The sequence below is a fragment of the Chionomys nivalis genome, chromosome 20, assembly GCF_950005125.1.
Source record: "Chionomys nivalis chromosome 20, mChiNiv1.1, whole genome shotgun sequence".
Lineage (NCBI taxonomy): Eukaryota > Metazoa > Chordata > Mammalia > Rodentia > Cricetidae > Chionomys > Chionomys nivalis.
In genome coordinates this window covers 4,042,929-4,053,995 of record NC_080105.1, presented here as the reverse complement: position 1 = coordinate 4,053,995, position 11,067 = coordinate 4,042,929, and the positions used below count along the sequence as shown (strand labels likewise).

Below are 11,067 nucleotides of genomic sequence, written 5' to 3'. Positions count from 1 at the left end.
TGAGAAATATGAATAATTTAGATTAACATGTAAATCATGATCATGAAATGCTACAACACTCAGGAGATGGAGAGGGGAAAACAGAAGATGGGGCCTATTTGAGTCACTTGAACGTTGAAGTAGCAAGATTTGTATGGAGCCAGTCTCCAGTGAAATGGGGGAGGGGTGTGCTTTGGGACACTTTGAAGCATAAACAACAATTCGTCGATGATCAACAATCATCTTTGTAATGAAACATTTTCAGAGAGGATGCCATTTTATAGATTGATGTTAGCTCTCGGGCTTAAAATATTGTTGCCTTCTCAATCCTTGCAAATGTGAATGAAGCAGGCTGTTGTATAAGAACTCAGATGTTTTTCTTCCCTCTGTGGAATACTGCTAGCATATTACTCTAGTTTCCATATGCACTGAATGCTTAAATTCTCTTCTTGGCATGTTCATCTTTTAATGCAGATGGGTAGAATGAAAAGTTCTGAGAACATCTTGGCTCTGAAACAAACTGCCTCATTCCAAATTGCTCAAGAATGGCTGGCATGAGGCTGTCCCTGTTTCAGTGTGTTCTGAGCTAGCCAACCTCTTCTCTGAACACGTGGATTGTGTCCACGGAACACTAACCTTGTAATTCACTTAACAAACTGGGAGAGGTGCAGAGTGTAGAAAACCAGCAGGTGGCCGTTGGGCAAAGTCAGAGGCAAATTCTGCACAAATGCAGTTACATCCAAGGTCAGCTGGTTCCCACCGAGAGAAGACTGGGCCGAGAACGGCTGTGGCTGGAACGCGGGATTTGGTTCCAGCTTGTCAGGTAGGCATCCCTTATTCTGTCACAAAGGCTCAGTGTATGAATCAAGAGCACCCGTGGGACTTTCCTCATCTGCTCCAGCACTGTGCTAGTAGCTCAGGGAGTCCGGGACTGTTCAACCGCACGGTGTGACACTGGCCCCGGAGTAATCATGAGGGCAGCTGAAGCGGCCAGTATGAGCTGTCCTATCGGGATCCCCGTGAGCGGAACGGAAGAGCGTCACTCGCCATATTTCTTTCTGGTGCCGCCGTAGTTGCGGCCCTGTCCTGTCAGTTTATGGAGTCTCAAGCTGTTAAGCTTTTTTTTTTTTTCATGACCTCCAAACCAAATAACAGTGTCAGGTCGTAGTTGTCCAGCGATTCGGACGTAAAAAGTGGCGATCCTGTGCAACTTGCTTGATCAGGAGCGCCAGAGAACGGAGCGGAAGTTCCTCGTCCGCCATCTTTTTTCCTGGCACGGCCCTCGCTGCGCCGTCCGGTCCCGCTGAGGGCGTCCCGAGTTACTGGACCTCAGCGGCTCCACGAGCGCTGCTGCCGGGAGCCGCGTGAGGCCGCAGGAGGCCCGGAGCGCAGCCATGGTGAGCGCCCGGGTGCGGGGCGGGCGGCCGCTCAGGTCGCGGGGACCGCGGCGGAGCCTCTGCAGCTGCGCCCGGGCTCCCCGAGGACGCGGTGGCCGGGTGCGGGCCGCGGCGGGGCGACGCGCGCCCGCTTTGTTTCCCTGCCCCTCCGGTTCATGGGAAGCCGTTTCTAAAATCCACGATTTTGTCCCCATCCGATGATTCACAGTGCGATCCTTCAGTTCTCAGGTCCTCCCCACACTGCCAAATTTACCGGACCGGGCGACGTCCGTGTCCTCTGAGAAACACGGACTGGAGACCCGTGGCCGTCTGTGATGCACTGGGACTATTTCTGTGTTCTCTGAGCTTCCGTTGGACCTTGAGTATTAATGCAGTATTCTGTAGGGTTCTGTTGTGTTCTCTTCCGTTTGTTCTGTCACCTGCAGTGTGTTTTGAGATCAGGTAATAGGAAACATGGAGCACTGGGGATTGTTTCTAAACCCGGGTTTGGTGTTGCATGCCTTTAATCCCAGCACTCGGAAGGCAGAGGCGGGCGGTTTGTCTTGGACATTTTAGTTTGTCTATTCATGACTTCCTGACAATGTATCTCTGGGAGATAGTTCATTATCCACTAGGAGAAAATGTATTGGGCATTGCCTCTTGATTTTGTACCCTCCTGCCTTCCTAAATATTTTATAATCTCAAAAAGCCTTTTTGGTGTTTTGTTGTTGTTTGTTTGTTTTGTTGGTTGGTTTTTTGAGACAGGGTTTCTCTGGTCCTGGAACTAGCTCTTGTATACCAGGCTTTAGACGAGACTGGCCGCGAACTCACAGAGATCTGCCTGCCTCTGCCTCCCAAGTGCTTTTTTAAAGACACGTATTTTATTTATTTGAGTGCTCTATCTGCATGTATGACTTTTATGCCAGAAGAGGGCATCAGATACCACTAGAGATAGTTGTGAACAACCATGTGTTGCTGGAAATTGAACTCCGGACCTCTGGAAGAGCAGCCAGTATCTTAACCTCTAAACCATCTCTCCAGGGCCTGGTGTAATCTGTAGTAATACGAGCGGCGGGGCTGCATCCCCGGCATCCGGCCACCCGCATGGCTAGCTTATGCCCCGAAATAATTTCACGGAAACTGTATTCTTTTGAACACTGCCTGGCCCATCAGTTCCAGCCTCTTATTGGCTAGCTCTTACATACTGATCTAACCTATTTCTAATATTCTGTGTAGCACCACGAGCTGGCTTACCAGGAAAGATCTTAACCTGCATCTGTCTGGAGTGGGAGAATCATGGCCACCCCTGACTCGGCTTCTTTCTCCCAGCATTCTGTTTTGTTTACTCCGCCTATCTAAATTCTACCCTATCAGAGGCCAAGCAGTTTCTTTATTAATTAACCAATGAAAGCAACAGATAGAAAGATGGCCCTCCTCCAACAGTAATCTTTTGATCTGTTCGTAGTTTTGCTGGATATGTTGCTTTTTACACAGAGAATATAACTGAGTACCCCAGCTGGCCTGGAACTCTAAATCCTGCTGTCTTAGCCTCCCATGTACTGTGATTCCTGGTGTATACTATAGTACCTGGTTATGGTTCTGTGTATTGGAACAGGAATAGTTTGACTTCCTTTCTGATTCATATACTGTTATTGCTTTTATTTGCATAATTGCTCTGGCTAATTTAGTACTATATTCAAGAAGAGTCACGAGTAGTAACCTAGTAATTTTTTCTGATCATTGAGAAAAAGCTTTCTGTTTTTTCCCTTAGTTAGCGTGTTGTTACTAGTCATGTGTTTGTCATGAAAACCTTTATTATCTTAATGTATGTTTCCTGTTTCTACTAGATTCTGAGCTTTGAGCATGATGTGGAATAGGCTCTCTTGCTTCTAATATCTACTAGATTTTTAATTCTTGATTTTGTATGGCAATCTACTTCTGCATATCCAAAGGAAACTTTACACATCAAAAGATACTTGAAGCCAGGCGGTGGTGGCGCATGCCTTTAATCCCAGCACTCGGGAGGCAGAGGCTGGTGGATCTCTGTGAGTTCGAGACCAGCCTGGTCTACAGAGTTAGTACCAGGACAAGCTCCAAAACCACAGAGAAACCCTGTCTCGAAAAACCAAAAAAAAAAAAAAAAAAAAAGATACTTGACTATGATTTGTCAAACACTTGACTTTCATCATTCCCATTTCAGTGTATAATTTGATTCTTCATGGGAAAGGGAAATGTGTGCATGTTTCCAAGTAAATATTAATTTGTCCTTAAATGTATTAAGCAAGTTGATTTCTGCCATTAATGTTTGTACTGCCTCATTTTATGTCAACTTAATACCAGCTACAGTCATTTTGGAAGTGGGACCCTCAACTGAGAAAATACCTTCATCATACTGGCCTGTGGGCAAGCCTGTGCTACATTTTCTTGATTGATACAGGAGGACCCAGATTACTGAAATTTTTGAGAATTTTTTATATGCATTCAATGTATTTTTATCATATTTACTTTTGCTTCTCCTAACTCCAGATTCATCCCCAATCCCTACCTCTTCCCAATTTCCTGTCCTGCTTAGTCTCTCTTTTCAACATTACACTAAATTTGGGAAAGGTTTCTTTTCATCTATTTGTATTATCATATATTCATTCTACAAAAAAAAATTCGCTTTATTTCCTAGAATAGTTTCACAACTACAGGTCTTACAAGTCCCCAGCACATGGTGTGTACATCATGCATAATTTTTAGGTGAGAACTAGGGATCAAAATTAGGTCTTTATGCTAATCTGTCTTCTTGGCCCTGGGTTTCTTAATATTTTTTCCAGATTAAACATTTTGAAGTTGACAGTTTTCATCTGATACAATGTGAGAAAGCATTTCAAAGGATATTTGGGTTGGGGGGGGGTAATTGTTTTTGTTAGTTTGGTTAGTTGCTTTGAGTGTGTGTGTGTGTGTTTGGATTTGCTAATGCTTTATCACCTAATATGTGATGTGTTTTGGAAAAGATTCCATCTGATGCTGAGAAGAATGTGTGTTCTGCAGTTGTTCGATGGACTGTTCTGTAAATGTTGTTAAGTGCATTTGATCTATGGTGCAGTTTAACGCTGAAGTTCCTTGGTTGATTTTTCTTCTGGGTGACCTATTTGTGATATCAGGGTATTGACACCACAAGCTGTTATTTTGTCTAAACCCTTTTGCCCAGTGCTATTTGTCTGTAAGATACTCAGTTCATATATATTTACATGGGACATTCTTTATGGACTTGCTCTTTACTTATATGTAGGGATCTTCTGATAAAGGAAATTCTGGGTTAGTAGTCAACTGGATAAAGATGTGTTGAGAAATAATTGTATTTTCTAAATATATCTGTCAGTAAGCCTCTTCTAACAATGCCATTCCCCTTGTTTCTATTTCTCTTAGCCTTTTTGAGGAAAAACTAAAGATTTTTCCCATTATCATAGTAGATTATCCTTCATAGGGCTTTCAAAATATTTGACTGCCAATAAGATGTCAAGTACAAGACTTTTCAAGTTTTCTTTGTGCAAACAAAGATGTGCAGCTTCTTAAGGAAGAAGTTGAGAGATGAAGTGTTTGCTCTGTATTATCCGTCAGACCAGCTCCTTGGGAACTAATCCTGCAGAGCATATTTTCATTCTGATCAAGTAGGATCCTTCTGATAAGCATGTCAGAAGCTTGCAGACATTTAGAGGGACAATGGAAGTTAAACAAGTAGCATATTGCTGTCTTAAACTAGAACAGTGAGCCCCTTTCCACAGGTAGGCTAGTAAGGTCCATCCAAAATGCCAGTACCCAGACCCCAGGGAAAGTTGAAAATGTATCTTTTTATATGTATGCTTACAGATGTTTACACAAGTACACATGCACATGTGTATACTTATGCATGTGGAGGTTAGAGAACAGCCTTGGGTCATTCCTTGGAAATGACCTTTTGAGAAAGGACCTTCTTTTGCCTGAAGCTTACCAAGTATACTAGACTGCCTGGCCAGTGTGCACCAGGGAGCCACCTGTCTCCCCCTGTAATCTCCAGTGCTGTGTTCCACCATGTCCAGCAATTTTATGTGTACTTGTGGGGGTTCAAACTCAGGCCCTCATGCTTGAGAGTCAAGCACTGTTCCAAGCCCTGTTCTAAGAATAGTCTCCATATAGCTGGTGTTAACTCTATTATGGATACTGACTAGTGGGATATTTTTTTAGACAGAGCCTCACTATGTAAGGCTGACCTCAAGGAGACCTCCCTGCCTTTGCCTCCCAAGTGCTGGGAATAAGGCATGTACTGCTATGCCTGGCTTAGTAGGATTTTTATGAGAGGTGTAAAGAACCATTATACAGACTTTACTGGATGACCAAACAGCATACCAGGCATCTGCTTTTCCTTTATAATATAGTTTCAGCCTAGCATTGGAATGATATTGTTAGAGTGTGGGCATTGACCAGAACGCTGATGAGCACTACCTGGGTTTAACAGTTAGACAGTACACCATTCTGTAAACACTGTGCGCACGAGCAGGATGCTCCAGTGTGTCTCACCCCTCCTCATTTTTCAGGGGTCTGTATCCTTCGAGGATGTGGCTGTGAACTTCACCTCAGAGGAGTGGGCTTTACTGTATTTTTCCCAAAAGAAGCTGCACAGAGATGTGATGCAGGAAACCTTCAGGAACCTGGCTGCCATAGGTAAGGTGGAAATCATTGCCTTGCAGTGCAGCTCCATGATTCGTACAGAAACAGAAATTTGCCGGGCAGTGGTGGTGCACGCCTTTAATCCCAGCACTCGGGAGACAGAGGCAGGCCGATCTCTGTGAGTTTGAGACCAGCCTGGTCTACAAGAGCTAGTTCCAGGACAGGCTCCAAAACCACAGAGAAACCCTGTCTCGAAAAACAAAAACAAAACAAACAAACAAACAAACAAACAAAAAACAGAAACAGAAATTTTGATGAATAAACCAGTCATGGTCATGTTGTATCGGGAGCCTACTTAGAATCTAATACTTTCCTATATGTTGGATTAACTCAAAGTTATTTTTCTGGATCTCCATTCCAGCAAGAAAGCAGGAAGATCAGACCCTTGAAGACGATTATGAAAATTTAAGGAAAATTCTTCCCATTTAAGTTCAGACTGGATACAATCTATGTGGGGATCAAGAATATGCCGAGAAAACAGGCACTTATAAGGACTGTGGGAAAGTCTGTAGTTCTCCCTAGTGCTTTCTGGAACATCTGAAGACTCACACAGAAGAGGATACTTATGAATGTAAGCAAACTGAGGACGGTTTTAGTGGACACCGTGATGTTCATGGCCCTGAAGGAATGCATGCTAAAGAAAAACTTTGTGTTTTAAAGCAGAGTGGGAAAGATTTTTTGACTCTTGCTGGTATCCAACAGCATGTAACACATAATGGACATGGGCCATATATATGTAAAGTATGTGGTAAAGCCTTTCACTCTTCTGGTTCTTTCTTGACACACGAAAGAACACACACTGGAGACCAGCTTTATACATGTAAGCAGTGTGGTAAGACCTTCACTTATTCCAGTGGCCTTCGCCGCCATGAAAGGACCCATAGTGGAGAGAAACCCTATAAATGCAAGCAATTTCTGAAAGTCTTTCCTTCTTTGAGTAAGGTTGAGAGTCATGAACACACTCATAATGGAGTAGAATACATATGTAATCAATGTGGGGTAGCCTTCAGTGATCACAATTCCCTTCAATGCCATGAAAAGATTCACAATTTGGAAAAACCCTATGTATACAAGCAATGTGGAAAGGCATTCACTTGTTCTAGTGCCTTGCGAAGACATGAACGAATTCACACTGGAGTGAAACCCTATGAATGTAAGGTATGTGGGAAAGCTTTCATTGATTGCAGTTCTCTTCAGTGCCATGAAAGGATTCATAGTGGAGAGAAACCTTATGTGTGTGAGCTGTGTGGAAAAGCGTTCAGTCGCCAAGGTTCTCTTAAATGCCATGAAAGGATTCATAGTGGAGAGAAGCCCTATGTATGCAAGCAATGTGGGAAAAACTTCATGCATCACAATGCTCTTAGATACCATGAACAGATTCACAGTGGAGAGAAATCCTATGGGTGCAAGCAATGTGGGAAAGCCTTTGTGTTGAGCAGCGCATTGAAAAAACATGAACGAATTCACAGCGGATTGAAACCTTGTTTGTGCAGGGTGTGTGGAAAAGCCTTCACGTTTCATAGTTCCCTTCATTGCCATGAAAGGACTCACACCGGAGAGAAACCCTATGTGTGTAAACAGTGTGGGAAAGCCTTTATGTATCACAGTTCTCTCCGCTGCCATGAAAATATTCACAGTGCAGAGAAACCCTATGTGTGTAAGCTGTGTGGGACAGCCTTCACTTTTCACAGTTCTCTTCAACGCCATGAAAGAATCCACAGGGGAGAGAAACAATATGTATGTAAACAATGTGGAACATCCCACAGTACTCATGGTTCTCTTCGATACCATGAAAGGATGCACTGTGTGTAAACCACATTGGAAGACGTTCTCCTCTTTGAATAAGTTTTAATCTCATTAACTAAAAAACAAAATATATGATTGTAAGCAATGTGAAAAGCCTTAACATGTTATGGTTCCCTTCAAAAAACACGAGTGGAGACACATTGGAGCATATCTCTAAATATAGAATAAAGGGGAACTCCTTTATTGCCAGCTTTTTCTAGCAAGCATGATGGCTTAATGAATTTAACCTGTATTAATGTAAAGCATGTGGGTTAATCTCCACTTGCCTCTGTTCAGTTCTCAAAACAAAAACCGAACAAACAAAAAAAAAAACAAACACTAAGGGGATGGGGAGATGGCTCAGTCTATATAGTTCCAGCCACAGAAGTGTGGGTCCTGAGTTTAAATCCCACTACCCATATAAAAGCCAGACAAGGTGGCACATGCCTATAATCCCAGTGCAAGGGAGGCAGAGACAAAATATCCGTGAGCTTACTGGTTAGCTAGTCTCAGATCTCTTCAGCTTCAGTGAGAGTTCTTTCAAAAAGTAAACTCAAGAATGATTAAGGAAGACTTCCAACATTAACATCAACCTCTAGACTCTACTTGCAAGTATAATGTGAGCCACACACATGAACACTCATCCTCACATGAGTGCACACCACACACACAAAGAACACAGTGATCAGAACCTTGATCAGAAGAAATCTGTAAGTCTTCACTTGGCCAGCACATACACAATCAAAACCTTGTAAGTAGAATCGTCATTTGTAGCATGTGTCAAAGGCTGATGTAGAAGGATTCTATTAACAGAACTAATGTGAAGAGCCTAGCATAAAATAATGGATGGACTGCTTTAGAAACTGCACACTTCAAAGGAAATGTTGTAATGTTTATAAATGTTTGTCAGTGGCACATTCTTAGGTAGATCTAAATTATGTGCCTATAATTTTATTCTTCAAAGTAAATGTTTAAGTGAAGTTATTGCTAAGATTTACTCAGTTGCATGTACTTAATCTATAGTTTCAGTATTAGTAATTCACTTAATAACTTTTTCTTTTTTTAATTTAAAATGTTGAAATGTCTTTTTAATATGTGAGTGGTTTTAATTTTATGTAGTTTTAAAATAATTTTGTCTAATGAACCTGTAAAAGAATTTTAATTTGGGCTGGGAAAATGGCTCAGTGGATGAGCATCAGGACCTAGGTCAGATCCCCAGTACTCATGAGACAAGCCAGATATGGCCAAACATACCTGTATCCCCAGCACTGAAAGTAGGGAGTAATGCAGGAAGGACTTGCTAACCAACCAGTCTAGGTGAGAAACGGGCTCCAAGATTAGTGCAAGACCATGTGTCAAGCAATAGGCAGAGAATGGTAGGAGAGAATCGTTGGTGTCCTCTGGCTTCTATACATACAAGTTTGGTGCTCACAAATATGAAAAGTTATTAATACTTGTGATTTTCCTACGAGGCTTTTGTCATAGGTCATGTACATAAATTCAGAACAAATGACTTTAAAGTGGATTTAGCTATTTTTTACTTTTAATATTTTCTCCAAATAAGATTTCTGTACATATTCTATGTTTTAACTGTTTTCAACAGTGTGTACATTGATATGTGTTATCTTTTTCATATATGGACAGTATATCTGCAAAATAATCATAAAAGAGATCAATTTCACAATTTTTCAATTTTTTTCCTTTCATGTTAGAGTCATTATTGTCAAAATATTGGTGAAATTTTCTTGTATAGTAAAATCCTACTAACTAATGCTCTTTTCCTACATAAATTTTATATTTATTTTATAGCTTTTTATCATAATTTTCCCCTCACTTCTCTTACCAGAAGATGCATCCCACTGGCTGAAGTGTGCTCTGGCCAGAGATTACCAGGACCATGGCTTTAGTCACATGGAGTGTAATGGATTCCGGAATAAGTCTATCTACATACCATTCCTCACTTGTTCATCAGAAAGTCATGTTCTTTTTTATTTTAAGTTTAGTATTTTGTGCACGTGCAGTGTATGTAAGAATTGTGAGTGTGGTGGGAGCATAGGTATATGTGGGTGTTTGTGCCTGTGCACCTTTGGAGACCAGAGGAGGACATTGTCCGTCTGTATTACTCTTTGCCTTCCTCCCTTGAGACCGAGTTGCTCCCTGAACCACGAGCTAGGCTAATAGTCTGGTTCTGTTTCTCTAGAGAACCCTGGCTAACGCACTAAGAGAGCAGTATGTTAGGTAAATTGCCGGAGTAGAAACCTAGGAAGGGGCATGAACAATTCAGTATTGTGGTAAAGCTCTCACTGCACACAAGTTATGCCTTTCACAGTAATTTTCAGACATCTCTGACAACTTTCTAAAGTAAGAACATAGAAATGAGCACAGGTCATGTAGATGGATGTAATAACATACTATTTGCCAATGGAAGTGAGACATTTTTGTGAGACAAGGGAATTGGTGAACCAGGGTTGAAACTGACTCAGCTATAAAGAAAGGTAGGTATTAGCAGGTGACATCATACTAAAATACATGTCAGTCTCCATGGAAACTTGCTGTGTAAAGAAGCTCTCACTGTTGGCCTAATGTGTCAGCTTGTGTCCTTGGTCCTGCACACAGAAACACAGGAGCTGGTGTTAATCTTGTTACGTGTTTCAGCAAGTATGATAGCAGCTAGTCAGCCTCTAATACTGCAGTCGTTCACACTGGTCCTGAGTGTGAACACGGTACTGTTTATGTATGGAAATCATCTTGTGCTCTCTGTACATATGTGAGGACCTGAGTTCGGGTCCCAACCCCCATAAAATGCTGAGCTTAGGAGGCTGGAGAGATGGCTCAGGGGTTCTATTCCCAGCAACCACATGGTGGCTCACAACCATCTGTAATGAGATCTGGTGCCCTCTTCTGGCCTGTAGACACACAGAACACTATACATAAGAAATAAATAAATCTTTTAAAAAGCTGAGCTTAACCACAAAATGCTGGTGATTTCAACAGAGAGAGACAGGCACAGAGAATGGCTGTGACTTCTGTCTGCCAGCCTAACTCTGGGCTCAGTGAGATCCTGTCTCAAGGTGGAGAATGACAGAAAATGTTCTCTGGCCTCTGTGCATCCACAAGTGTGCAGGCATGTATGCACATATCACACACACAAATATTTTTTTTTGATTCTCTGGATTTTTAATGGCAGGTAATCTGCCTAGAGATAATACTACCCAGAGTGGGCTGGACCCTCCTA

General features: G+C 42.1%; 1 pseudogene; it reads left to right on the top strand.

The window, feature by feature from the left end:
- Positions 1–686: 686 nt before the first annotated feature.
- Positions 687–10,858, top strand: LOC130862524 (zinc finger protein 14-like; annotated as a pseudogene).
- Positions 10,859–11,067: the final 209 nt, after the last annotated feature.